At 41.6% G+C, this 27,015-nt stretch overlaps 1 protein-coding gene across 2 annotated transcripts in view; it reads right to left on the reverse strand.

Annotated features, from left to right (window-relative positions):
• The window catches only part of BMPER (BMP binding endothelial regulator), a 383,811-nt gene that overhangs the window by 200,476 nt on the left and 156,320 nt on the right, over nt 1–27,015 (reverse strand). The window lies entirely within an intron of this gene.

Below are 27,015 nucleotides of genomic sequence, written 5' to 3' on the forward strand. Positions count from 1 at the left end.
AGACTCACAGCTCTACTGCTCTCTTATTCCTCCAGAGCAGGACTAACTAAATTTGCCACTCCCTCCTAGGGGGAACCAAAAGGGGCGGGCTCATGGTCTATACCTATACCATATGGGCTTACACAGGCCATGAGTCACCACCTCATTCACTTCTGTCACTCATAAGAGGGGCACGAGGAGGGTCAAAAAGCCCATAGATTAACCTGTCACAACCTAGACTAGTAGGAGTTACATGACAGGGAGGAGAGATAGACCAGAAGATACAGAGCATGTTACACATACATATTTTAATATCAGTTCCAAACCCCCAAATACAAAACCAGACAAATTAAAAAAACAAATGTAGAGACTGGTCTCATTAATCCTAAAAATCATTTGTATTGTTAAAGTTCAACTTGAAAAGCTTGCAGCTTGAGTACAATGGCCATACTACTGCAAGGGTTAAATAATCAGTAAAAATGATGAAAGAGCAATGGTGTCCATAAGACCCTCTCTGACTTACCAGAATGATGCAATATTTCTAAAAGAAACAATTGACAGATTTAAGAAGAAAATTGTACATTCTTTGGAGGAATGAAGACAGCAAGAATTCATAGATTGCACACACGTATTCTAATTCACAACACCAGGAGAACTCCGGGAGAATTAAAAAAAAAGTTAATCTTTGTCTGGATAACTGATACCTTTTTACCCAAATCTGAAACCTATAAATAGTTGTATTAATTTTTTTAAGTTAGATTTGGGAGAGGGTTTTACTTAATCAGACTGCTCCTTTTGTGTGATGCTCCTGTGTGTTCAGTAAATGCTTGTGCAGCTAACGTCCCCACTCTCTACTTATTGGTTCTCTGATAAGGACAATGTGGGATAAGGGTAAAGAAAACACTTGATTGACAAACACTTCTCCATTCAGGGGCCCGTAAAAAAAATCCACTGGCTTACTATGTGGGATTACACCTTTATAGATTGCATGTGCTATTGGATGGGGCATTTTTTGCACTTTTTCTTCCTAACTTTACCTGCGGTTTGATGGTAGAAGGACCATCACTTTAAAACTGCATCACTCTCATTCACACCTCCATTGGACTTTCTGGGAACACATGTTATACCGTTTGGATTAATGTCCCCGGACATTATGGATTGCCTGCTCTGTTTTCTAGCTTTTTAAATATCTTTAATGTATTTTTCACATTTAATTAATTTGGGTCAGTTTATTACTATCCCCTTATCTTCCCATTCCAGTTTTATGTATAGTTTTTTAAAGAATTTACTTTTTTATGCTACCACTTAGTATAAATACTGATTTTAATACCTAATATTTATGCGTGGCGCTCTTAATTGTATTTTTCCCCCTTCTTTATTATAGCATAATTACAATGTATAAATTTCAACCCCGACATGAGTTTCGCCCACAGCTCTTCAGGACGGGTATAGTCCAATATGCTTTCACATCCAATGTACCCCATAACTAATGAATAACAGATAGCAAAAAATGACAATTAGAATTAATAACAAAACTTTTTTTTTAAACTGATGTTTTTATGTGTATTTCACCTATCACAGTAAAGCCATGACATGCAAAGAACACCTAATTATATTTGCATGTTATTTTAACCTGTAACAATAGTTTTTTTAGAATCATGTAACAAGAATATAACAATGTATTGTTACTATACATTGTTTTGCTGCGGATTTCATTTGTATCTGTATATGTTTTATCCTTGTCCATAGCTTTAGTTTCACAACTGTATTCACTTGACTCCCAACAGAGGGCAAGCTGCCAATGTTCTCCCTTTGGGATGTACTGTAGGCAGCCATGCCATTCAAACACTAGATGGAGCTGGTGATTTAAGAACTGCTCTGTACACTGATCACTACAGTATTTGTCTTGACCATATCAGCACTATTTCCACAACTATGCATAGATTTATACATTGCTGTAGGGCAGCACATGGCCATAATAATATCGATTTACTAAGATGCTTTGTTGATTAAATACTTATCTAGCTGTGTGAATAAAGTGTTGGTTTGGTTTCAGATAGCTACAAAGTGTAGTATAGCATCAAATGGGGAAGATAATATATAGGTTTATTACAATTTAAGTAAGGTGTTAAGTTTCGTGCTACTGAAAAAATGAATTCTGATATAAAGCAAACTTGAATTACTCTTTCTGCTTGAATTAACATCACATACAAAAAATGCATACAGGCATACTAAGTACAGGCATACCCCGCTTTAAGTACACTCACTTTAAGTATACTCGCGAGTAAGTACATATCGCCCAATAGGCAAACGGCAGCTCACGCATGCGCCTGTCAGCACGTCCTGAACAGCAATACCGGCTCCCTACCTGTACCGAAGCTGTGCGCAAGCGGGGATACTATAGAGCCTGTTACAAATGCATTATTTACATCAGTTATGCACATATATGATGATTGCTGTACACTACATGCATCGATAAGTGGAAAAAGGTAGTGCTTCACTTTAAGTACATTTTCGCTTTACATACATGCTCTGGTCCCATTGCGTACGGTAATGCGGGGTATGCCTGTACCGTACAAGAAAGTGCCTTTCATCCTAGGTAGGTTTGTCATCCTTTTCAGACCAAGCAGATGTTTCAATGAACGAAAGGAATGAAATGATAATACTAGACATTGATACATCCTAATAAGTATGCCTTATAAAGCCCACACCTACCAGTGCTTAATAAAACCAACATCGAAAAGTAAATTGCTGATGCATGCTGGGTAAATTAAGGGCAAAATAACCTGATTCTTTCATGTTAAAAGTTGCATGTTCGCAATATCTCTCAATATAAACTTTCTACCAAAGAGGCAGTGTCATGATTACATAAACCAAAAGGTTCATTCATTAACTTTATTAAAGCTCTCTTGAAGTGTGTGCTGTTTTCATAATTTTAGATCATATTTATTTCTTTTTTAAATCATTAAACAGCGGGGAAGGTAAGTAGAATATCTTGTTATATACTAGGTTTTTTTTTTTTTTCTGGCGAATGGTATGTAGCCTGTTCCTATTTAACTATTTTCCACGTGCATATTTAAATTGTCAACAGAGGTCTAGAGGCCATAACTAATTGGTGTGGATATCTATGATTATCACGGCAATGTATCTGCTTTTAGAAATACTGTACAATCTTCTCAACAATCTGGGTAAATTCTAATCCCCTGCCACCATATTATTCCAACGTGACATTTTTGACATGTGACTTCCTGTACAAATGTGCTCTTACAAATAACAATCATAAAAACACAAGACCTTCTTAGGTGGACGTCAAATAATGAATGTCCCTTTATTAACTCTTCTGTTTTGAGTGGTAGACTGAACAAACCATAGGTCCTTTCTTCTTCCTAGTTACCATGTTTTTCTTTCCCAATTGGTAATGCATTAAGAGGCAGTTTTGTTAGAGACAGACAGGAAGCAGACATAGAAAAGACTTAAAGGGAGGAAATAAATAGGTCAGTAAGTTAATTTCTAAGGACCTCGTAAACTGAATTTAGAACTGTAAACACCTCTCTTCCTTGTCATTGTTTATAAGTAAACATTTTTTAAACTACTTATATATATATACACATTATGTATACTTTTTTCCTCTAGCAAGAATGATTTAAAAAATTATCTAGACAGATGTTCAAACAAATGAAATGTGTTATTTGTTGGTTAGCACAGTTTTTTTTGTACTTTACACTTACAGTTAAAAAATATAGTAAGAAATATACGTCTCTACTACTGGTCTCAGTGGGGAAGGCCCCTGAAGTTGTCATAAAACCTAGTCTACCAGAAAACTTGCCTGAGCTGCTAGCTGGTTGTGAAAGGCCACATATTGTGGGAATGTTTTGGACCTAGGTCAATCGTTTTTTGAAGTGTTCCCCTGAGATGCTGTCAGCATTCCAGTTCATCAGACCTACAAAAGCATTACTACTCCAAAGTCCGGACCACACATTACTCCTGGGCATGGATAAGAAGTAAAGAAATCTATCCCTTCTACAGCATTTTGTTTGCAGGGGTCTGTGCAAGTAAAGAAACAACAAAATACACCATCTGTTTTTTCTAATGGTAATGTGGGAAGAGGAAGAGTCTGTAGTCTAATAATAAAAGGAGATGGAGTTCAACAACACCAAATACCTGTTACATATGCACAAGTCACATTATCTTCTTGTGCTTCAGGTAAAGTCTAGTATATGTCCATATATACTGTATATGTTGTGGACTGTACTCTTTCTGAGTCATGGATTTTAGGCACTGCCCTTGATACAAACATGATTGGTTGTATTTCTTATTGCAGATAATTACACTATTGGGCTTATGTAGATTTGTAGAGAAAGTGTGGCAACCCAACTGGAAAGCCGTCTATCAAGCCATGATATGTATGACCCATTCCAGTCAGAATTCAAAAGATGGTATAGTACTGAAACAGCTCTGGTTCATGTGCTAAATGAACTGATGACGTGAGCCAGAGGTGACTGTTCGATCTTAGTACTCCTTGACCTCTGCAGCATTTGATACTGTGGACCGTTTTTAATGGAGCGCCTGCAGGATTTCTGTGCACTGGGAAGCACAGTTCTTAGCTGGTTCACATCTTTTTTCACTGGCAGGTCAGAGTATCTTCAGCAGTTTTCTCCTCTGTACCAATACCCATCATGTGGAGTGCCATAGGGTTCTATCCTATCTCCTATGTTGAGTACATGCTGCACTAGGTGACATAATCAAATGGCATGGTCTGGGATATCACTGCTATGCAGATGACACTCAACTCTACTTGTGCCTTGCACCAGGCACTAAGAACTCATTATCAGTCTTCAATAGATGCTTAAATGAGCTCCTAGAGTGAATGAGTTCTAGTTGGTTGAGGCTGAATCTTGATAAGACAGAAGTGCTCATGGTGGATGCTCACCGTTGAAAGACAACAAGACTGTAGCTAGTTCAACACACTAGCCTTAAGCTTGAGGGCTCTCAGCTGCTAAACTTTGTCCGTTTGTGTGGAATCTTGTTGTTGTCCTTGACTGTGACCTGACCCTTAAGCATCAGGTGTCAGTCATGATCAAATCTTCATTCTTCCACCTAAAGACCATAGCCAGGATTAAGCACTTGATTCCCCCCCCCCCCACACCCCTCCCCAGAGGATCTTACTATGCTTGTACATGCCATTGTGTCCTCATGCCTGAACTACTGCAATTCACTATAACTGGGTCTTTCGGAAAGAGAGCTGCGCTGCCTGCAGCTGGTGGAGGACGCTGCGGCCAGGTTGTTATTTAACCAGATCCGTTTTTGCCACATGACACCTGACACTCTATTCTCTGTACTGGCTGCCTGTAAAATGGCAAATTTATTTCAAGGTTGGCTTCTTGACATTAAAAGCACTACGTGACCAGGGTCCCAGCTATCTGAAAAGCTTTTTGTTCCCTACACTCCCATTCGCTCACTTTGATCTGCAGATGAAGGACTCCTAACAGTTCCCAGAATCTCCTTGACTTCCTTTGGGGCCCAAGCTTTTAGCCTCACTGCTCCCACTCTTTGGAACAATCTGCCTCGTGCAGTTAGAGAGACCCCCTCTCTGTGTGAATCTATAAAAACAGGCCCAAGACCTACCTGTTTACCCAGGCATTTAATTAATGAACCACAACATGTCTGGCATTTAATAGCTACAGTACCGTCCCATCCTGTATTGCATCTTTCCTTGTGTTTGGCCTTTGTTATAACCGTACATGTTTTCTTCTTCCCATTTTGTAACTGTGAAATGCTTTGAGTCCCATTGGGAGAAAAGCACTTTATAAATAAAGTTGTTATTGTTATTAGTCTCAAAATCTATGGAGGTTATCCAATAAAATGTGGTAGCACTGATCTTGGAGATATCACATGGAAATTCCGATTCACTTGAATGGGAATGTATCCTTTCACTGTCATTGTCACCCATATGGGTATATAAAATGAATAAACAATATATACCAAATTTATTATAGCCATAAGTTGGGGAAATACACAGTTAATAATACATTATACTTGCTTTATCTTCCGGTGTATCTGATGCCTATGTAGACTGTAACCTTTCCCAAACAAGTCATGCAACGCATGCACAAAACAGACAATAATTACATTGAACAATGTACAAGCATTGTTATAGCAGAAAAATATAAAAATGTGTTAATGGATGGGGTTATGATTAGCTCTACTATAAAGTAAGCTTTCATTGTGTAATCTTCTAACAAAACAATGCTTATTGTTAGAGTTCTGTGTCTTAATGTTCCATTAGGAGTGAAAGTAATTAGTCCCTGTAACAGGCCCTGCCACTATGTATCAAATAATTTTGCCACCTCTGCACTAGCTTGCGACTTGGGGAGAAGTTACATGATTCACATATTATAGGGAGATGCATCACATTCTGTGTTTCTGTGAGCCATTCTTTTCCCCTTTTATTTTCCCCCAAATACCTCCATATCGGAAGTAGCAGAAATCTAACATTCTGCATCAACTGTACAGGAACTTACATATGCCACAGCGCAGCGCAGTTGCTAATAACTGAGCAGTCCAGCAAAACATTATTTTCTCTACATAGACCTTATACACCTTGCTTACCCTATCACATTAACTGATCTACGGCAGAGGTGTTACTACATGGAGGGAATGGGGTAGGCGTTTGGGGAGTGCAGCTACTTCACCTGATAAAGTTACTGCCCCTTTTAGTGCATTCTCAAATTGAGTTCCTCACTGGTGCTAGGAGGCTTGTCTTTTGTGCTGCAGCTTGGAAAGGGAGTGGTAGGAGGGGCTGAGAGAGAATGAGGGATTAGGCCCCATAGGGGATTAGAGGAAAAGCTAGGAGAAGCTGGGGGAGGAAGGAGCAAGGGCCAGAGGGGAATAGAGGAAAGAGTGGCAGGGGATGGAGGACGATGAGTCTGCAAGGACTGGTGGGGGAAGAGAGTAAAAGGTGGGAGCGGCTGGAGGAGAATGAGTAAGCAGGTCCCAGAGGAGAAAGGGAGAAAGTAGGAGCAGCTGGCGGAGGATAAGGGAAGAGATAATGAAGGAAATTACTTAGTGGAAGGGAAATGATGGGGGTGTCAAGAAGGAGAAAGAGAATCAGAGACGATGCCAAATGTGGGACAAGAGTGGAGATGGCTGGGTGTAGGGCAATGAGACTGTGTGTATGTATAATTGGATGTAGATGTAGCCATGTCCCCCTTTCCCTCCCTTACCTCCGATGCAGGTGTGGAGAAGGGGGAGACTACGGCTGCTAAACGAGGCACGTGAGAACTACCGGAGTGCAGGCGGACCCGCCGGGAAGTAGGAGCCGCCAGGGAGGCAGCAGGCAGTCATGGAGAGCGCTCCAGTTCTCCGGAGCTCCGCGGTGCACCCAGCAGTGGGGGCCGCAATTTTGAAATACTCGTGCATGCGCAACCTGAGTCTTGCACATGCGCAGTGCACAATTAGGAGCGGCAACCATCATAGAGCAGGCTCCACAGAGGAGACCTAGGGACTACAAGTCACAGCAGCCTCAGGGGCTGCAACACCACCTGAGCAGCACAGTCAATAGGGCTGCTGCGTTGATGGAGAAGCAGGGTTGATACATTTGGTGCGCTGAGGACCACGCAGTCGGAGCAGGGACAACAACGGGTAAGGTAGTGTCTGGGTGCAGGTGGCTCCCAGACTAGACCAGATATCCGCATAGCCTCCAGCTAGGCCCTGACTCACCTCAGCTTGTGGCTGCTGCAGGGAAGGCCCCAGATAGGGACGCTCCCCTCAGCAATTAGTGAGTTAGTGCACCAGTGACGGACACACACGGTGTGCACGGCCTGCGGCCTGGGCCCAGACCACAGGCACTTTACCAGAGACACTTTATAGGGACACACTACAGCGAGATCCCCCACAAAGGTGGACGAGAGGAGGATGAGAGGGTTGGAGTGACCGCGTCATGGGATCACATTGCGGTCTGACGGATCACCATCTTCAGGTGTCCTGGTCTGGACCGGAGACCATGAAAGGTACCCAACGTGCACCAACAGCCACACACACATGGGGGTAGCGCTACTCCTCACATTTGGGTCGTCAATATACATATGAGGACAATGAGACTGTGTGTACTGTATGTATAATTGGATGCATATATAAGTGTGTGTCCTGAAGTGTATGTAAGTTTATGTGTTTGTGTAGAAGTATATGATTGGTGTGTGTATGTGTGTGTATTTGTGTAAGTTTATGTGTGTTTCTAAGTGTTTTATTTAAGTGTGTTTGTATAAGTATATTTATATATGTAGGAATAGAAACTACCAGCGCAAAGAATCACAATATAGAAATGATCAATAAAATGTATAGAATCAAAAATAGAATAAATAGACACAAATAAGTGCCACACAACATATGTTATGTTGTGTGGCACTTATTTGTGTCTTTTTATTCTATTTATGATAATATAGAAATGATCAATAAAATTTATAGTATCAAAAATAGAATAAAAAGACACAAATAAGTGCCACATTATTTGTGTCTTTTTATTCTATTTTTGATACTATACATTTTATTGATCATTTCTATATTATGTGATTCTTTGCGCTGGTAGTTTCTATACATACCTCTCTCTTTATTGATGTTCTGAGCCATCATTTTCCATCAGCTGCAGTCTTTCACATTTAACCCTATATCTACCATAAACTTTGGTTGATTGGGTTTGAATATACTATCAATTAGGAGTGCATTCTTATTTCCTTATACTATACAGTATTTATATGTGTGTTTTATGTGTGTATTTGTATACTGAAGCACATTTATATTTCAGTACAAGTGTGTTTTAAAGCTTATACATGTGTAGCAGGGTCTCAGTAATGAGCCCTAGCACCCTAGGTAAGAAATCCTAGGAGCGCCATCGATCTAAAGAGAATCTGTGGGTGTGGAAATATGAATAATGTTTCCTAACATATGAAGATGATTTACTGATATAACCTTAAAATGTGCCTATTTTCCCCATCCTTTAAGTCATGTACAGGCTTCATATTGCTGATTTAGAGCTTTTGCTACTTTATTCTTTATTCCAGGACGTACATAAAAAAAAAAAGATTTATATCCTGGTAACTTATTTTATAAACAGATATTTAACATAAATGTAAAACAACAGTAGGGCCTCAATAGCAAAGCAAGTAAGCTATAGAAAAGACATGTCCACATCCATAATGGTTTTAGCTTTAGAATAAATTAATTAGTGTAACTGAAAGTGGCTTAGAGAGGTCCTGTAGTATGTAATCCAACATCGGTTGTATAGCTACTTATGAACATCATAAAGGTTTGGAATTTGAAATGATTTATGAGTCAAATGTTCACTAGCTTCCCAGCTTCCATTTATAGACTACACAATCGTGTCTATGCATTCGTTCAGCTGAATATGGCTTAGTCTTCAGAAACTAGAGAAATAATGTATGTCCATATATTATAATTTTAGCAAAAGCGGAACTGTAGCATGTCTTAGGACTTGGTGGCTCTTGGTACCCATGTGCTGCATAGTTAAAGAGAAGGAAAAAGTTAAAACTTTTCAAGATAGGAAAAATTAGTCATTTCTATCCACATCACTTAGGACAGTTATTGCTAGCTAAATTGTGTAATTTAGGCCTCGGATATAGAAGGCGCGCACTACGGAGGCGTGTGTCGGAGCTGTGCCCATGATGTCACGTGAGTGCTTCGCCCTCATTGGCTGAACCGCACACGTGACCCAGCCGTCACGTGACAAAATCAAAAGATTTTGTCTGGCGAAAAATCGGCCACGCCGTTGCTCCCGTGCTTGAGCGCCCTATGGCTGTCCCCATTGACTCACAGCCTTTTGTTTGCGCGCCTTCGCGCTGACTATGGACACAGCCTTACATAGAAAACACAAGCCCCAAAGAACATTTGCTTTAAGATGCTATTTTGGAACTTCCCGTTGTGGTGCCAACAGGGAGAGACACATAGGGAAGAGATCCGCTTAGCCCTGGAGGGAAAGACCACAAAAATCAGCCAAAATAAGCTGCAATCGGCACCAAAACGTACCTGCAATATCCCGAAACCTCCCCAACCAACTGCAATACTTTACAAAATCAGCGCAGCCGTTGTAGGTTTTACAGCTTACGACAGTAGTCCTTGCTCCACTACAGAGAACATGGACAGTCTGTACTCCTTCTCAACTGCCAGTGAGCCTCCACAACACACAAGGATCCTCTGCAGTTCTCAAGCCAGATCGTGAGTCCAAGCAACATACTGCGACCAGCAGCAGCTCCTAAAGACTGCTGCGAAACCCCGACATGATGCCGAGACCCTCTGCGACTCTCCACATACAGCCCTTATAACAGGTGAATGGTCTAACAGGTGAATACTTCAAAAACTTAACCGGGAGGTAGTGAAACCTTTGGAACAAACCTATAAAAAAATGCTGAAAGAGGCAACGTTTCTATATTGAAGTAAAATGGCATACATTAGCATCTTACATTAACAAAAAAAGGATCTATTAAAACCGGAGTCCTACCGCTCAATTTCCTTTATCAACCAGGACATACAATTATACACAAAAATAATGGCGGATCGCCAATCAACAATATTAGCCTACACGTATAAATTTGGATTAAGCAGGATATGTAAAGGGTAGATCAGCAGTTAAAAATATAAGAACAGTAATAACAGCAATACATTTGATTAACACACACATTAACTGACAAGGCCAATGTATTAGTTGAAGCCGAAAAGGCCTTTGATAATATACATTGGCACCATTTTCTTGATACGTTAGGTGGATTTGGATTTCACTGAAATACTTGAACCAATGTACGCAAAATCAAAGGCCAGAATAACGGCAATGGGGCTCCTATCAGAAGAATTTGAATTGTTAAGAGGCACACGCCAGGGATGTCCCCTTTCATCCTATTTTTCAATCTAGCTATCAAACCACTGGTGCAATACTTTAGACAGATGAAGGAATTCAAAGGGATAGCGGTTGGGTCAGTGGAATTGAAGCTGGCAATGTTTGCAGATAATATATTAATGTTTATCTCGCAATCGCACAAAAGTCTACCAGCTATACTAGATCCGATTGAGAGATTTGGATCGTTTGCTGGGTTCAAAATAAATCTAACCAAAACAGAACTTATGTACATTTCTAAAGCAAAAACCACTAGAGTAACAAAGTACATACTGCTCCCAATCACAGGGAAATCTCTAACATATTTAGGAATAATGTTCAAGCCAGAATTGGGAAAATTATATTGTAACAACTTCAAACCTATTATTAAAAAAATTATAGACTAATTACAGAAATGGATTGAGCTTCCGCTGTCATTATTTGGCAGAGGATGTGTAATAAAGATGATGTCATTTGCAAGATTACCATATTCAATGCAGATCCTACCAATGATGATAAATCACAAAGACGTAAATAAATTAAATACTGCCATGGCATAAATGTTCTGGAAATTAAAAAAAAGCAAAATAGTACAAAAAAAAGTTGTGCTTACCTAAAGAATAGGGAGGCCTAAATTACCCGATCTGCGAAACTACAATCTCGCATGCCTCCTCCGACATGTAGGAACATGGGTAAAAACTATTATTCATCAATTGTCTTAGAGAAACAATTGGTAAAACCATTATCTCTGAAAGGGATCTTGCATGTGAAATGGAAGGATATACCACCACAAATAAAACACACAGTGATAATAAGGGACACCATAATAGTCTGGAGAGAAACCAGGAACATTTTTGGGTTACCATATACTGTAATACATCAACCTATCTGCCCTTACTGGACAACCCAGAATTTATAACAGGAAAAGAGCAACAATCTTTTAAAATCTGGGAGACAAAGGGGATAGATTGTCTAGACCACTTAATAGACAGAGGAAAACAAAAATGTATCCCTTTCAGGAACTGTGTGAAAAAGAGTTACTCCCAACACACTCTTATATCCAAGCGATAGACTATGGAAAAAATAATGCAAATGATAGGAATCATATACACTATTACAGAATAGCAGATTTGATTACTACTTTGATCATATGAAAGAAAATAGACACAATATTTTGGAACTGTAACATTTGGCCACGAACGAATATTACAGAACACCTTAATAGCATGGCAGAAAGACATCCCAGAACTACAGGACATAGATGAACTTCTAGTGGGATTAAAAATATATATATAAATTGACACCATCAGAGACTTGGAGAGAAGTCCAATTTAAAATAATGCACAGGGCATATATTGCTTTTAACAAGAGTCCTCATCTGTCAGCAGGAATCATCAACCAATGCCATATGTATCAAACGTTGAAGGCGGATCTTAAACACTGCTTATGGTTGTGTGGCCCAAATAAATTCCAAAAATGGAGTTAGTTCATTAACTCTTTATCGGACAAGGCCAAGACAGCCATAGAAATAGTTTTTGAAGTGAAACTTCCTTAGTGGCACCTCATTCGTGATGGGGCAAAAAAGAATTGTGGAGACAGAAATGAAACGGATGTGACGTCAGTGCTGGCAGTTGAGGCCGGGCTGTGTTCTGGCTCAGCCCGACCCCAACACTGACATCACACCCGCTCCACAAATCAGATGCCGCCGCCGGCGCCGCTCCTAATCACCCCCCCCCCCCGAGCCCCACACCCCCCCCCGAGCCCCACACCCCCCACAAACCGTGACATATGCGGCGGCGATAGCCGCCGCTCCTAACGGCCGCTGCCATGCCGCGCAGCCTCTCTCCTCCCTACCTCTGCTTTCCTGCGTCCCGCTGACTGAGCGCAGCCGGGGTGTGAGGGGGGGGTGTGAGGAGAGACTCAGGCAGAGCCGCCGCGGGTCCGCAGCTCTGCCTGACTGTTAGGGGGGGGGGGGAGGAGAGTCTCAGGCAGAGCCGCCGCGGGTCCGCAGCTCTGCCTGTCTGTGAGGGGGGGGACGGGGAGGAGAGTCTCAGGCAGAGCCGCCGCGGGTCCGCAGCTCTGCCTGTCTGTGAGGGGGGGGGGGGGGAGGAGAGTCTCAGGCAGAGCCGCCGCGGGTCCGCAGCTCTGCCTGTCTGTAAGGGGGTGTGAGGGGAGGAGGAGAGTCTCAGGCAGAGCCGCCGCGGGTCCGCAGCTCTGCCTGTCTGTGAGGGGGGGGGGGGGTGTGAGGAGAGACTCAGGCAGAGCCGCCGCGGATCCGCAGCTCTGCCTGTCTGTGAGGGGGGGGGGGGAGGAGAGTCTCAGGCAGAGCCGCCGCGGGTCCGCAGCTCTGCCTGTCTGTGAGGGGGTGTGAGGGGAGGAGGAGAGTCTCAGGCAGAGCCGCCGCGGGTCCGCAGCTCTGCCTGCCTTTGAGGGGGGGGGGGAGTCAGGAGAGAGGGGCAGGACACAGAAAGAGAGACACACATACAGTGACAGAAACACACACATACATATATATACACACACACACACACACACTGACTGACACACATACACACACACTGACTGACACACATGCACACACACTGACACATACACACACACTGACTGACACACACACACACACACACACACTGACTGACACATACACACACTGACTGTGAATAGGTTAGGGGGATGTGTGAGGTGCAGGGGGGCTGCGCATACGTCACACGGTCACACGGTCACACGGTCACACGGTCACACGCACGCACACGGTCACACACACACGCACACGCACATGGTCACGCACAGTCACACGCACACACACACAGTCACAGTCACACGCACACACACAGTCAGTCGCACACACAGTCAGTCGCACACACAGTCAGTCGCGCGCACACGCACTGTCACGTGCACCATGCACTGTCACGCGCACAGTCACACAGTAACACGCACAGTCACACGCACAGTCACACGCACAGTCACACAGTCACACAGTCACACGCACCGTCACACGCACAGTCACACAGTCACGCACACACACACACGAGGAATTCACGCTTAGTGCAAATACAAGGGATGTGTACGCATGTTCTAAGTCAAATTTATTTGCGTTTTGTCAATGAAATTGTATTTTGATTTTTAATTAAAACATCACCAATACAAATACAATTTCTGTGACAAAAGTCAAAGAAGTTTCACTTACTATGCGCGTGCACAGCACACACAGCTTTTTTTTTTTTTTATAGGCACGACATTGTGCCTAACCAGACAACTTCTCACACAAAATAAAAATAGAATGCCAATATGAGGACAACTGCTAGTGCAAGGGTGCGCAAACGTTTTGAGCTGCTCCCACTTCCTTGGAGCCGCAGTGTTCACGCCCCCCAGGCTCGGCGTCAAATGACGTCACGGGTCATGTGACATCACGTCCGTCATGTGACCCCATCGCATCATTTGACGCGCGTTACCATGGCGACGCGTTGTCAAAGACCTGGCTGGCAGCAGGTAAGTGAGTTACAGAGGCCTCACGCTTCCCCTGGCATTTAATTTAAATGCTGTGGGGAAGAGCGCGGGGCCTCTGTAACCTCCTCGCCTCCCCTACAAATTCTCCTGCCCCTCCAGGGGGCGCGACCCCACTTTGCGCACCACTGCCCTAGAGAACAAAAGATCAAAAAAACCTGGACCAACTGATACAGTATATATAATACAAAGAGACAGACATTGTACCTGGGGGGGAAGGGGGAGGGGAAAGTTAAAATGTAATGTTAATTTAAATATTAACCCAAGTTTGGCACTGCTTAAAAAGATAAACATAAGGAAAATATGACGTTGACAGCATGTAAAAGCGAATGGCTTTAAACAAGAAATCTATAAGTTGCTCCATGAGGGTCACAAACAAAAATGTAACCCGAGGAATCATATCACATTGTTCACTTCTAATGTGGTTTGTTAAGATATGAGAATGGACTGTAATTCCTTGAAATGTATGTATGTATAATGTACTACGAAAATTTGCTGAAAATGTTATTTGCTGTGATTGATGTTCCAATAAAAAATAAAAAATAAATGAAAAAGTTGCTATTTTGTGCTTTCGCACTTTCAAGGCGCAATATTTCGTAGGATATCAAGAGAAAAAACACACAACATAGTGCTTTCTTCCGGTGAAATATGTACAGATGCAGTTAGAATTATTTAGCAGTTTTTCTCAAGGAAACTGCAAGTGAAATGCAGCCTGACCGGCCAGATCGCATCTTCCCCATGGCCATACTAATTGCCCATAAGAACACAGCGGGGGTTCCTGCTTCTGAATGGGACAGCCACTGTGTTAATTCTACCGGGTCGGCACCAGTCTGGAAGAGCTGCGCAGTGAAAGCAGAAGAAATCGGACCTTCTCCCTGCATGGATCTAACAGGCGATCGTGCTGTTTTATTTTATTTTAATTACATTGTATTGAAACAGGGGTCTTCCGGAGCTGAATCACATTAATTTCAGGTCCCAGGACCGGCTGCTTCCCAAGTTCCAGGCCCCTTGATGGGGTGCCGGTATCTCCCCATAATATTAATTCTCCTGTGTCATGGCCCACATGAACGGGACATAAACATTTGCAGGTGATACAGGGACCCCATAACTGTAATTGTAACTCAGGAAGCAGGAGGTCTCCATACCTGAAATTAAAAGGATATGCTCCGGAGACCCCCTGCTTCAATACTATGTAATTAAAATACAATAAAAGTAGCTTAATTAAATTAATGGCTAGCCACTAAGGTAATGCGGAGGTTAACAGAAGTACCTGGTTTGTTGGGTGCAAGGGAGTGGGTGAAGGAGGCTGTTGTCCCAGGGTGGGTGGTTAGGCCTCCCAGGAGGGTTGCGGGAGGGGTTAATCCCATAATTTCTTTAGCGTTACTACTGCTAAGGTAATTAAGGGATTAATCCCTCTTGCTAACCATCAGGGAGGCCTAACCACCCACCCTGCAGCAACTACCCCCTTCACCCACCCACTCTACCACCAACAAACCCCACCCCCCCCTTCACAGGAATGGACAAATGCCTTAGATGCCAAATATTTTTTCTATTCAAATATACAGTAACATACAAATTACATGGATAAATATTTAACTTACCCCTGCCAGGATGAGGCCGTCCTCCTCCTCTTCTTTCTCACCAATATGGAAGAAAGGGCCAATGCCCAACCATTAAAACACCAGTAACACATTAATTACATTAGTGGTTACCACTACTAATTCCTGTGTAGCTTAAATATGGCTGGGTATATCGGGTAATTTCCGGGTACCTGGTACATCACTAGTTTTTGTTCATTAGTTATATATTTTTCTTAGTAAACAGGGACCAAAAACCTTGCAAATAACACTTGACACTATTTTTGGTGGTGGCATTGATTTAAGATCTACGTATTGTGATGGAATGAGGGGAGATATTACTCATTTTAGGGACCAGGGCCGCCGACAGGGGGAGAGAGCTGGGACAAGTATTTTGGGGTTGGGGATTTATATGCATTTGTTTTTTTTTTTAAATATGTATTTGGGGGTGGGAGTTTTTTTAATATGTATTTGAGGTGTTTTTTTGTATGTATTTGGAAGGTGGGAAAGTTTTTTGTATGTGGGGAGAGTGGGTTTTTTGGTGTGTATTTTGTGGGGGGGATTGTGTGTGGGGGGAAGGAATGAGTGAGGAGTGGGGTAATTGATGAAGTGGGGAGCATGAGAGGAGAGAGGAGGTGTAAGAGGGGGTGAGGGAGTGAGTTAGAAGAAGGAGTAATAGGGAGACGCAGGGGAGAGAAATAAATGCGAGGCAGGCAAGGATTGAGTGAGAGTGGGGTAATTGATGGAGGGGGAGAGTGAGAGGTGAGAGGGGGTGAATGAGGAAGAGAGGGAGTGAGATGCAGGGGAGAGAAATACATTGGAAGAGGGAGGAAATAGAGGGAACTTGCGAGGTGTAACATGGGGGGCTCACATGACCGCCGACATTTGGTAGAGGGGCCCGGTCATAACTCTAGTCCTAGGCCCTGGGAAATCTGTCTGCGGCCCTGTTAGGGACCCTCAGGGGGCTGTTAAATGTGTACCAGCTAGATAGCTGTATGTATTAACCCTTGTCACATATACAGGTCACGTGCTCTCAGGTGTGCACAAATGGCCTTCATTACCTTCTGTATCTGTTTGCACTTGTCTGTTCTTACTTGTATGTCATTCATTTTCTGCAATTGATGTCACTATGTACCACCACTGTACTGAGCTATGGAAGATGTTTACAAAGCAAGGAAAATAGTAATAATGAGGGAGTAAGTTTAGAATTTTTTATTATCCAAAACATATACTGAGTTTTGTTCTGGAATAAACTTTAACCGGAGCTTTCCTATTCGCACTTGACTTATATCTCCTTATCCTGAGTGTATCCTGCTATAAATGCAACCTGTAGCAGATGTTATTACCCCTATAAACCTATAAAGGTAAGACACAATGCACCAAAAATCATGTGCCTTAAAGAGAATGCATATGTTACCATTGTTTTCAATGGAGCCGCGGTGCTTCTTGCAATAAATATTGCAGTAGTGTTGATGGGTGCATTACCATCTGCTACATCTTAGCACCTAATTTGTTCAATGGGCGCCACCTCTATTTGTTAAGATTCCATGTAGGAGCTTCTAAACATACCTTGAGGAATTGTTACAAAAAGGAGCTGTTGCCATTTAAATCTACATCCAGTGCTGCAGAATAGATGTATCATTAAATAAAATACTATTATCACTCAGCACCCTCATTTTCTGAATATGTACATAGGTATCACAAATACAAAAGTTTTATTATTTATCTTTATCTGTACATTACATCAGGGATGCAAATTTCCTGGGTGTCTTGTTGCTCGAGCACCTACAATCTTGTCCCTTGCACCTGTGCTTTGTGGTGCTGAGTGGCCTGTCATTTACCGCCAGTCACAGTACTCCCAATCCTGCTTTACTGTCGCGATATCAAAGCATATTGAGCACCCGCCGTAGCAGTGACTGATAGTTCCCTCAGCACCTCTTAGTTTGGAGTGGAGGTGGAAGGACCGGAGTGCAGGGTGGCAGAAGTATGGGAGAACTAGGGGAGGGGGAGAGGTGGAGCGCTCCAGCACTGTGTTTGCCCCTACTCTCCATGAGGTCAGGGGGAGGGGGATGAGTGCTAGTGTTCCATGTGCCTCTGTGCCAGTGAGTGTGTATCAGTGTGAGAGAGTGAGTGAATATATCAGTGTGAGTGAGTCAGTGTGAGAGTGTCAGAATGTGTGTGAATGAGTATCAGAATGTTTGTCACAGATACACACTGCGACACACACTCTGACATACTGTACAGAGCTACTGACTGCGAGGAGGGGGGGTGGATTTCTAGGAGCCAAAGTTGAGAGGGGGGGGAGATGGAGTTGGAAAGACGGAAAAAGTCGCTCCGTGTGACCCCCCACCCCTCTGCCACCCAACACAATTTTGGCTCCTAAAAAATTCTAACGGACGCCTACATTTTTTATATTTTTGTCCACCCGTGCGTATTACGTACTTTCCAAAAAGATCCATATTTCTTCACATTCATAACTACATGCAATAACAATATTTGCTACATCACCCTTTATTTACTGTGTAGTACAGCACATAAATATCTCAACAATGGAGCAATCCCTCTTCTGATTGTTCTGGTACTGGGGAAGCTTCATCTGAAGTCAATAAACTTTTGCTGGGAGTTTTCATGTTCATTGTCTGTAACTTGCTGGATAGCCCTAACCATGCTCTCTGCAGGATGCCACATAACTCCCTAAATGCTTTGCATGCCAGAGTTCTCAAGGCCTATGGTCCAAATAACAATGGTGTACAAAATCTTTTTTTTGCAAATCAAGTAGCTTAGTTAAAAGTTGAAATACTGCCTTTTAACTTATCCTTCTCCATGGTTACAATTATCAATCCGTTATTTTCTTGTCAGTCTTTTCTTTGGAGCATGCAACTTCAAAAGAAAACATTTATGGCTATTAGAATCTAAATCTTTTATAATAATATATTCACTAAGAAATAACTTTTATGACCCTCTCTCATAGTTTGCCAGCCCATGTTTTACCCCAGGGGGCCAGTTCAACATGAGACAGTAGATCAAGATTTGTGTTACAAATATTGTTGTTTAATAACTTTAATTGTTGGTGCCAATATGTAGTGTTAAGTATAATATATATATATATATATATATATATATATATATATATATATATATATATATATATATATATATATATATATATATATTATACTTAACACTACATATTGGCACCAACAATTAAAGTCTATATCTATATATATGTATGTGTGTGTGTGTGTGTGTGTGTGTGTGTGTGTGTGTGTGTGTGTGTGTGTGTGTGTGTGTGTGTGTGTGTGTGTGTGTGTGTGTGTGTGTGTGTGTGTGTGTGTGTGTGTGTGTGTGTGTGTGTGTGTGTGTTTATATACACATTGTCAGCGTTCAAGAGGAAAGACCATCCAGTCACAATTATTCACACATTTTTGACACAAACACAACACAGTAGGCACTGGAAATAATACCCTCTATTGAAATTCCAGGAAATTGTCAAAGTGCTCACTAATCTCTCTTTAACTAACGTGGATCTCCTTCTGAAGTCCCTTGGCAGGGGTTCCTATTAGGTGACACAGCACAATTTACCAGACACATACAGTACTTTTAAGAAATATATGTTATTAAGATTCCCTAATAAGAGTCCTTACTTAGCAATGCGGTTTTTCTCTCTTGAATGCATCCAAAATGCTGCTGCTTGACTCATCTACCTCATTCTCTGATCCACTTCTGCTGTGCCACTATGCAAATCCCTCCACTAGCTACCAGTATGCTCTAGACTTACATTTTAAACGCTAGCTCTGACTTACAAAGCTCTCAACGATGTGTGCCTCTCTTTACACCTCATCCCTTGTCCCCCAAATGTCCCCTTCATTCTGCCCACGACATCTGCCTCTCATACTGCCTTAATATCTTGTCTCACTCCCGCTTACCAGTCTTCTCCCATGCTGCAGTCTCTCTTTGAAATTCACATACAATCAGACTTTCTCAACTTTCAGGATCAGCATCAGAGAGAATATAGCGCACAGCAAAGAGAGTGGGTCAAAAAATGTAATAAAAAATATATTCCTTTATTGGTCCATTAAAAGAAAACGAAGGTGTTCAAAACCTCCTACATGTTTCGCGCGGATTGCACTTTATCAAAGAGTATCTTAAACACCAAAAAACACCCTTTTTAAACCCCTTACCTGAGGCTCTGTTTCGTGCCACTAACGTGATGACGTCACATAGTCGGCCCCCGGCGCACATGCAGAGATGTCATTGGGCGACATGGCAACACACTGCCAGTCCTCTATTGCCCTGAACCGCATCAAATGGCTTGATGCGCATGCGTGCGGAAGCCCCGCCCCCGCAACGGCATCACTCTTGCACATATGAAGACACTTAGTAAAAGCCAATCATGTATAACTCAAGCTATGCAGCACTTTCTCATACCGAATACCCTCAGTTTTTTGTTTCTGTGTGTTTTGAATCCTACTGTACTGTATGTAATTAATAAAATAAAAATTCTAGTTATTTTTTTTAACTACATCTGCATTGCTACTGTTTAGTCTCTGCTGGTCCAATAAAAGTGTGCATAAAAGGCTATGCATAGATGGTTACATGTTCATGTCCCAATTAATTTACATGGTTTGTATGAAGTATGTAAGAAGCGGTACTAAGATACATAAAATTATAAACATAATAAAATTACTGCATATATTACACAAATCTTTCTCTATATATTGTTGCTCTAACATAATAGTCTCTACCAGTGAAGCAAAAAAAGGAAATATCCTTGGTGCTTTGAAGTATAAAGTCAACACCTTGGCAATGTGTATTGAACTTGCCGAGAAGTAATGCTTGTGTGGTCCTTGACGACCGAATACTACTGGGTCTGCTGACAGCTCTTTGACGCTGTATCAACAAAAAGATTTCATGTGTACATGGAATCCTTGGAGAAACAGACGCCTTAAACTATGTGATCGAAGTCATTCAAAAGAACAAAGAATGTGTAAAATACAGCAAAAAAGCTGCAGGTAAAGATGATATCATGAGTCCAATGGCCAACGCACGGAAATGCTGTATTGGCTTCTTCAGGTCCAAATACATTTACATTTATTGACAAGTCCCTTTCTATAGTATTGCAGTGGCATAGGGGGAATGCCACTTGAATAATGTGTAATTTATACATGTTTTGCTTTTTGCCAATCTTGTACATGTTTATTGTCTTTTATTTATACCGAGACGTTAGCGTGTACAGTCTTGATTTTCAAATGTACGTTATTCCGTGCCTAATTGCTTAATTGAAATACATCCCAGCAAGATCAGTACACAATTGCAGCTCCCCCTCATTTTACAGTTGAGCGCTGATTAGACTTTACTTCTGATTATACAGCACTCCGGAGACCATCTATAAAACTCCAGAAGCGCCCATTTTTGCATGAACCTGAAGTGACACTACTCTGATACGCGTATTTCCCAATATGAGTAGTGTTTATTCAGAGAAATATAGGTAGCCACTAGCTAGAGATGAAAGATCATATATATGCTTTTGGTATATGTCATTATTTGCATATCTTTATGTTATTTTTCACCACTATTTGAGTTTTGAATACACATCTTCATTCTGAGTGGGCACCCGAGGCACCCTAAAAAAAAATGGTGCTAAATGTACAGCATTGGACCCAGGTTTTAACACTTTACTCTTGGATGAAATGGCAAGACTGGGATACAACATTAATGAACTTAAGATATGCTCAGCCCCTGCAGTCTACAAGGTGTTTTAGTCTTTGTCCAGATACAGAGTTAGTGGAAGAATGCTCCATTTATTTATTTTTTAACACCGAGCATCACAGGGCTTTGAATTTTTCTTAGCACATCTGGTGCAAAACATGAAATGAAACTTAGCAGAAGTCATCGCATAAGACTACTATTAGAGATGCACAAATGAGTAAAGACCAAACCCCAAATATCCCTGAGATGCCCCAAATCAGAAAATAACCAGTGGATGTAGTGTAAGTATCAAGCTCTGATACAAATTTTGTATGAAACCTAAAAAAGAAATGCTATACCAATCACCCAGACCTCACAATGTTTCATCCCTCATCGTGATCTTTTCCAAATAATATTATGTTGTGAATTATTGGGTATGTGTTAATTAAATTTGCCAATCAAATCACTTAATTTCTGGAGCAATAAAAGCACTCATATCGTGCACTACAGCAGTTGAACATTGTTAACGAAAACCACAACAGGCAGATAATATACTGACATGAAACAGACTGACGGGAAAAATGTGTAATGTTTAATTTTTTTGTGTTTTTATGATGGTGCATATAACTAACCAATAAATTAAACATAAACTATTTAAATTGCTTGTCTCATAAAAATGAAAAGTATAGCATACATCATAAAGCATTAATGTTGTTCTGTTTTATCTTTCAGGATTCTAATGGAAGTGTGTGAAAAAATGTAACTTAAGTTCACAAAACTAGTGAGTTTTTGGACTTTTGCTGCTCCGCATTCGCAAATATTTGCACTATTTACCAGCAACCAAACTTATTATCCATTAATTTGTTTTGCCAGGAAAATCCATGAAAAGAGCAGGGACAAGAGTCCAGGGCCTGGTGGCTGTAGGGGGCCCCAGCGGCGCTGGGAGTTAGGCCCGACCAGAGGTTTTGCCCAACTGTCCTGCTGCCAGGCCTCTGGTTGCCGCCAGGACCCAGCTCTCCCCATCTGCAGGCCTCCATCACTCTCTCACTCTCCCGTGCCGGGCCTCTGTCATGACCTTAGCCCAGCTTCAGGCACGCACCGGCATGAGAGAGAGGCCCAGTATGGGAGAGAGAGGGAGGCCTGCAACAGCGTGGGTGAGCCAGAGCCCGACGGCCTGAGACCATCCCCAAGGTAAGTATATGTATTTTGGGTGTTAGTGTGAGAATATATTTATGAGGGATTAGTGCAAATATGTATTTGGGGGGTTAGTGTACAGTAAATATGTATTTGGGAGGGTTACTGTAAGTATGCTTTAGGGGGGGTTAGTGTAAGTTCAGGATGTATTGGGGGTCAGTGTAAATATGTATGGGGGGGATTAGTGTAAATATGTATTACGGGGTTAGTGTAAATATCTATTTGAGGGGGTAAGTGCAAGTATGTATTTGGGGATAGTATAAGTACTGTATGTATTTGGGAGTTAGTATAAGTATGAATTTGGGGAGGTTGGTGTAAGTATGTATTTAGGGGTAGTGTAAGTATATATTTGGGGAAGTTAGTGTAAGTATGTATTTGTAGGGTAGCGTAAGTATGTATTTGGGGGGAAGTGCAAGTATGTATTAGGGGGTAGTGTAAGTACAGTATGTATTTGGGGGGTAGTGTAAGTATGTATTTGGGGGAGGTTCGTGTAATTATGTATTTAGGGGAGTAGTGTAAGTATCCATGTTTTGGGGGGAGGGTAGTGTTATATGTATTTTGTTGGGGGATTGTGTGGGTATTGTGGAGGGGTAATTATTGTGGGGGCAATTGTATGGATATTGGGGGTAATTGCGTGTGTGGCCAGGGGGGAGGAGGGAATCAGTGTGAGGAGGAGGGGATTGAGGGAGCAGGATTGAGGGAGAGGGAGGTCATTGAGTGATAGCAAAGGGGGAGGAGAGTGAGAGGAGTAAGGGGGAATGAGAGTGAGAGGAGTGAGGGGGAAGGAGAGTGAGTGAGAAAGAGAGGGGCTAAGAATGAGACAGGGGGAGATGGAAGGGAATAGAGGGGGCTCGCCACAAGGTGTGAAATGTGGGGGCTCGCAAGAACGCCGACACAGGTAGATTCAGGGGCGCCTGAGGGGAGGGGGGCCCGGTCAGAACTCTAGTCCTTGACCCCGGAAAATCTGTCTGTGGCCCTGCAAGGATAACTTACTACTTAATAGATTAGTTGTACATTAGCTATATAACTGGCTTATATAAGGCGCTGGGTTTGTTTGTGTAAGTTTTATACAAGACATTGAATTTGATAAATATACAGATTATATAACTGGCTGCCTCCCTCCCAAATCTAATCAGTTCTAACCTGTACATTAGATTCCAAGGGAGCACAGCCAAATTCACTATGGAATTCACATATACAGTATTCCCTCTATAAGTCTGCCCTTTGATTTAGGGAACCAATTACACAGACTGCCCCTCTCTTGCCAACTCAAACTTACAGAGTTGGACGACACACGCCAAGAGGCAGTATGTCATAGAAAGGCCATCAGTATTACCATACAGTATATACAGTACTCCTTCCTAACAGGTCTGAGGTTATCAATAGCTAATTTCGCTGACAGTACTTGGTGCTCTTCTCCCTCTACTAGCTGGGATCGAACAGTTCTAATCCTAAATAAAAGGTACCGGTTGGTAGGATAAAAACAGTTTCTTAAAATGTGGAGCAATTAATATTGGGCTTATGACGGTGCACTTCATAGGCCTCGATACACTACCTTTATTTCCCTGGACTACTTTTTTATGCCACACCCTCTACCTTTTTTCTGGTCTGTTAACAGCGCTCCCTTAATAGAGAAATTTGGTATCAAATGGCGATTATACCCCAGCATACCGAAACATTATCCTGACTTGTTTGCAGTTAATGTAATGTGGCCTGTTCTGAATTGCCTCTACTTTATCCAGCAATGCTTCTGCCCACATGTATCTATAATACTTGGCTTCTCTCAATCCTATTGCACATGTTTTGGGATTTGTCGTCAGGTCAGCCCCTCTCAAGGCAAACTCTATAAACAGTAACACTGAGTCTGAATTAGTGTAACCTGGTTCAATTCCTAGTGTCAGATCCTTGTGAACTTGGGCAAGTTACTTTATCTCTCTGTGCCCCCGGCACCAAATTCATAGATTGTAACATCTGGGCAAGTACTGTGTCTGTAAAAACTCCTATGTACTCTGTACCATGCTGTACTGTAATTGTGAAGCGCTTTGAGTCCCATTAGGTTAAAAGCGCCATATGAAATGAAGTTATTAAACAGTATGTGACTGTCCTAATTAGGACTATGAATTAGCACATACTCCAAGTATGCAGGTCGATATGGTGTATGTGGCCATACATTTTTATCCATTAACTGTTAGAAATTGGCTTATACCCGGTGCAGGCTGAAGGGAAAGACAATATACAGAAAAAGTCCCTCAGTTGTGAGAAAGGCAGTTTTTTGTTCTGTCCACTTAGCAAGAGGAATTTGCCAATAACCCTTTGTTAGGTCAAGCCTTGTTATTAACCTGGCTTAGATATATTGGTATATCAGCTCATGTACTCTGGGAATATGGATCAAACCTAGATACTGTACCTTGTTCAGTTTATGTAAATCCTTACAGAAGCGTGTTCTATCACCAGATATGCAAAATAGCGCTACTGGGTTATACCGCCACCTGCTGGTGGACTCTGTAATTACACCTATTTGTAAAAAATTTACGACTTCAATTTTGATTTCTAACCTATTTGCCTGTGGGATTCTGTAAGGTCAAAATTTTACTTTCACCCCTGGCTCAGTGATAATGTCATGGCATATAGCTGTTGTTGTACCAGGTTTTTCTGAAAATACATTTCTATTTTGGTTAATCTCATGGGCTTCCTCAGTTTGTTATGTGTTCACATAAAATAATAACTGCAGGATTTGTTGCTTCCCCTTGCAAAGCACCAACTACTGGCATTGGATCCTCTTCAGAGGAAGGGATCTCCAGATCCTATCTCCCACTGGAGTATTACTACAATAAGTTGGTAGCAGGATTTAACCGCCCCTGCTCAGTCCCCAAGCTACAGTGTTGAAAAGTGGCAAACCCACCTTCATGGACAAAGTCCACAATCAAAAGAAATATCAAAGCCCCTTTTATTTTGCACCTAACCAGACAGATCAACATCTCCACATAGAAAGTGTTGTTGCTTCCATCTCTTACTCTTCCACTATTGCTGCCTGTATACTGGCTTTCATGGCTGGTCTGCCCCTCCCAAATGTAATCAGTTCTCACCTGTACAATTTATTCCAAGGGAACATAGCAAAGTTCAGTTTGGAACAGATATACATTCCCTTAATACACTATCTCTATTGTTTCCAACTATCAAAAAAAAAACATTTGTACGGCACATCTTAACTTAATGATCTAGCGGGAAAGTTTAGTGTGTTTATTTCACGTGAATTCTACTCAGTCCAAACATAAATTTTTGGGGCAAATTATCTTTCCTTTCACTACTTTTACAGTATTTGGGTCAGAAATCCTCCTGTTATTTCCCATTTGGAAATGTTCTGATGACAAATATTTGGAACTATTAAAATTGTTCCCAAATGAGGAGAAAAGCAGTACGGGTTGTATTCTCTATTATACCACAGTATGTCAGTTTAGTTTTCTGATCGACATTTCCAGTAACACTGAAATAGTGAAGTAGTCATTACATTGCGTCACCTAATTTGTAAGTGTGGGCACTTCAACGTGTTTTGGGTCTTTAAAAATATAATTGTGTCTTGGGTTTTTCCCAGAACTTAATTGGTTTTGAATTTTTTTTAAAAACAATTGAATAAAACCTCAAAATGTTTTTCAAAATTTGAACTTTTGTGGGTTTTATTTTTGCAGTTTGGTAAGTTTATTTAAAAAAAAAAAACACACATTTTTTTTCAATACATTTGAAAACAACAACAAAATAAACAAATAAACAAATTCCAGGATGAGCCTTCCTCAGTTTTGGCTCGAATTTGGGGATTTAGAAACCGTTGTGCCCATCCTCAGTCATTTATATTCTATATTAACTTTAACATCTCCACTGCAACGTATAATGACTATAACGTGCATATACCTAGAAATGTGCAAAGCTTTTCCCCACGTTCGCGAACCATGTAAAATGTGCCTTTTTAGCAACAACAATTGTGAGTCAATTCGAGCAGTCACAGCACGGTCAAAATGTGCCAACATTATAATTAATGAAGCTAACTCCCATCCCAAGCCGGAAATATGGGTTTGTAGAGGAGAAAAGGCTTGGTGAATCACTTAAGAATTGTAACCGACGTGATTCATTGGCAAAACTGTGACTTAATGGTGAAAATGTGTTATTTCTGAGAAACTTTTAGTCGTTAAACAGTTTTGC

This window comes from Ascaphus truei, chromosome 2, assembly GCF_040206685.1.
Source record: "Ascaphus truei isolate aAscTru1 chromosome 2, aAscTru1.hap1, whole genome shotgun sequence".
In the NCBI taxonomy this organism is placed as follows: domain Eukaryota; kingdom Metazoa; phylum Chordata; class Amphibia; order Anura; family Ascaphidae; genus Ascaphus; species Ascaphus truei.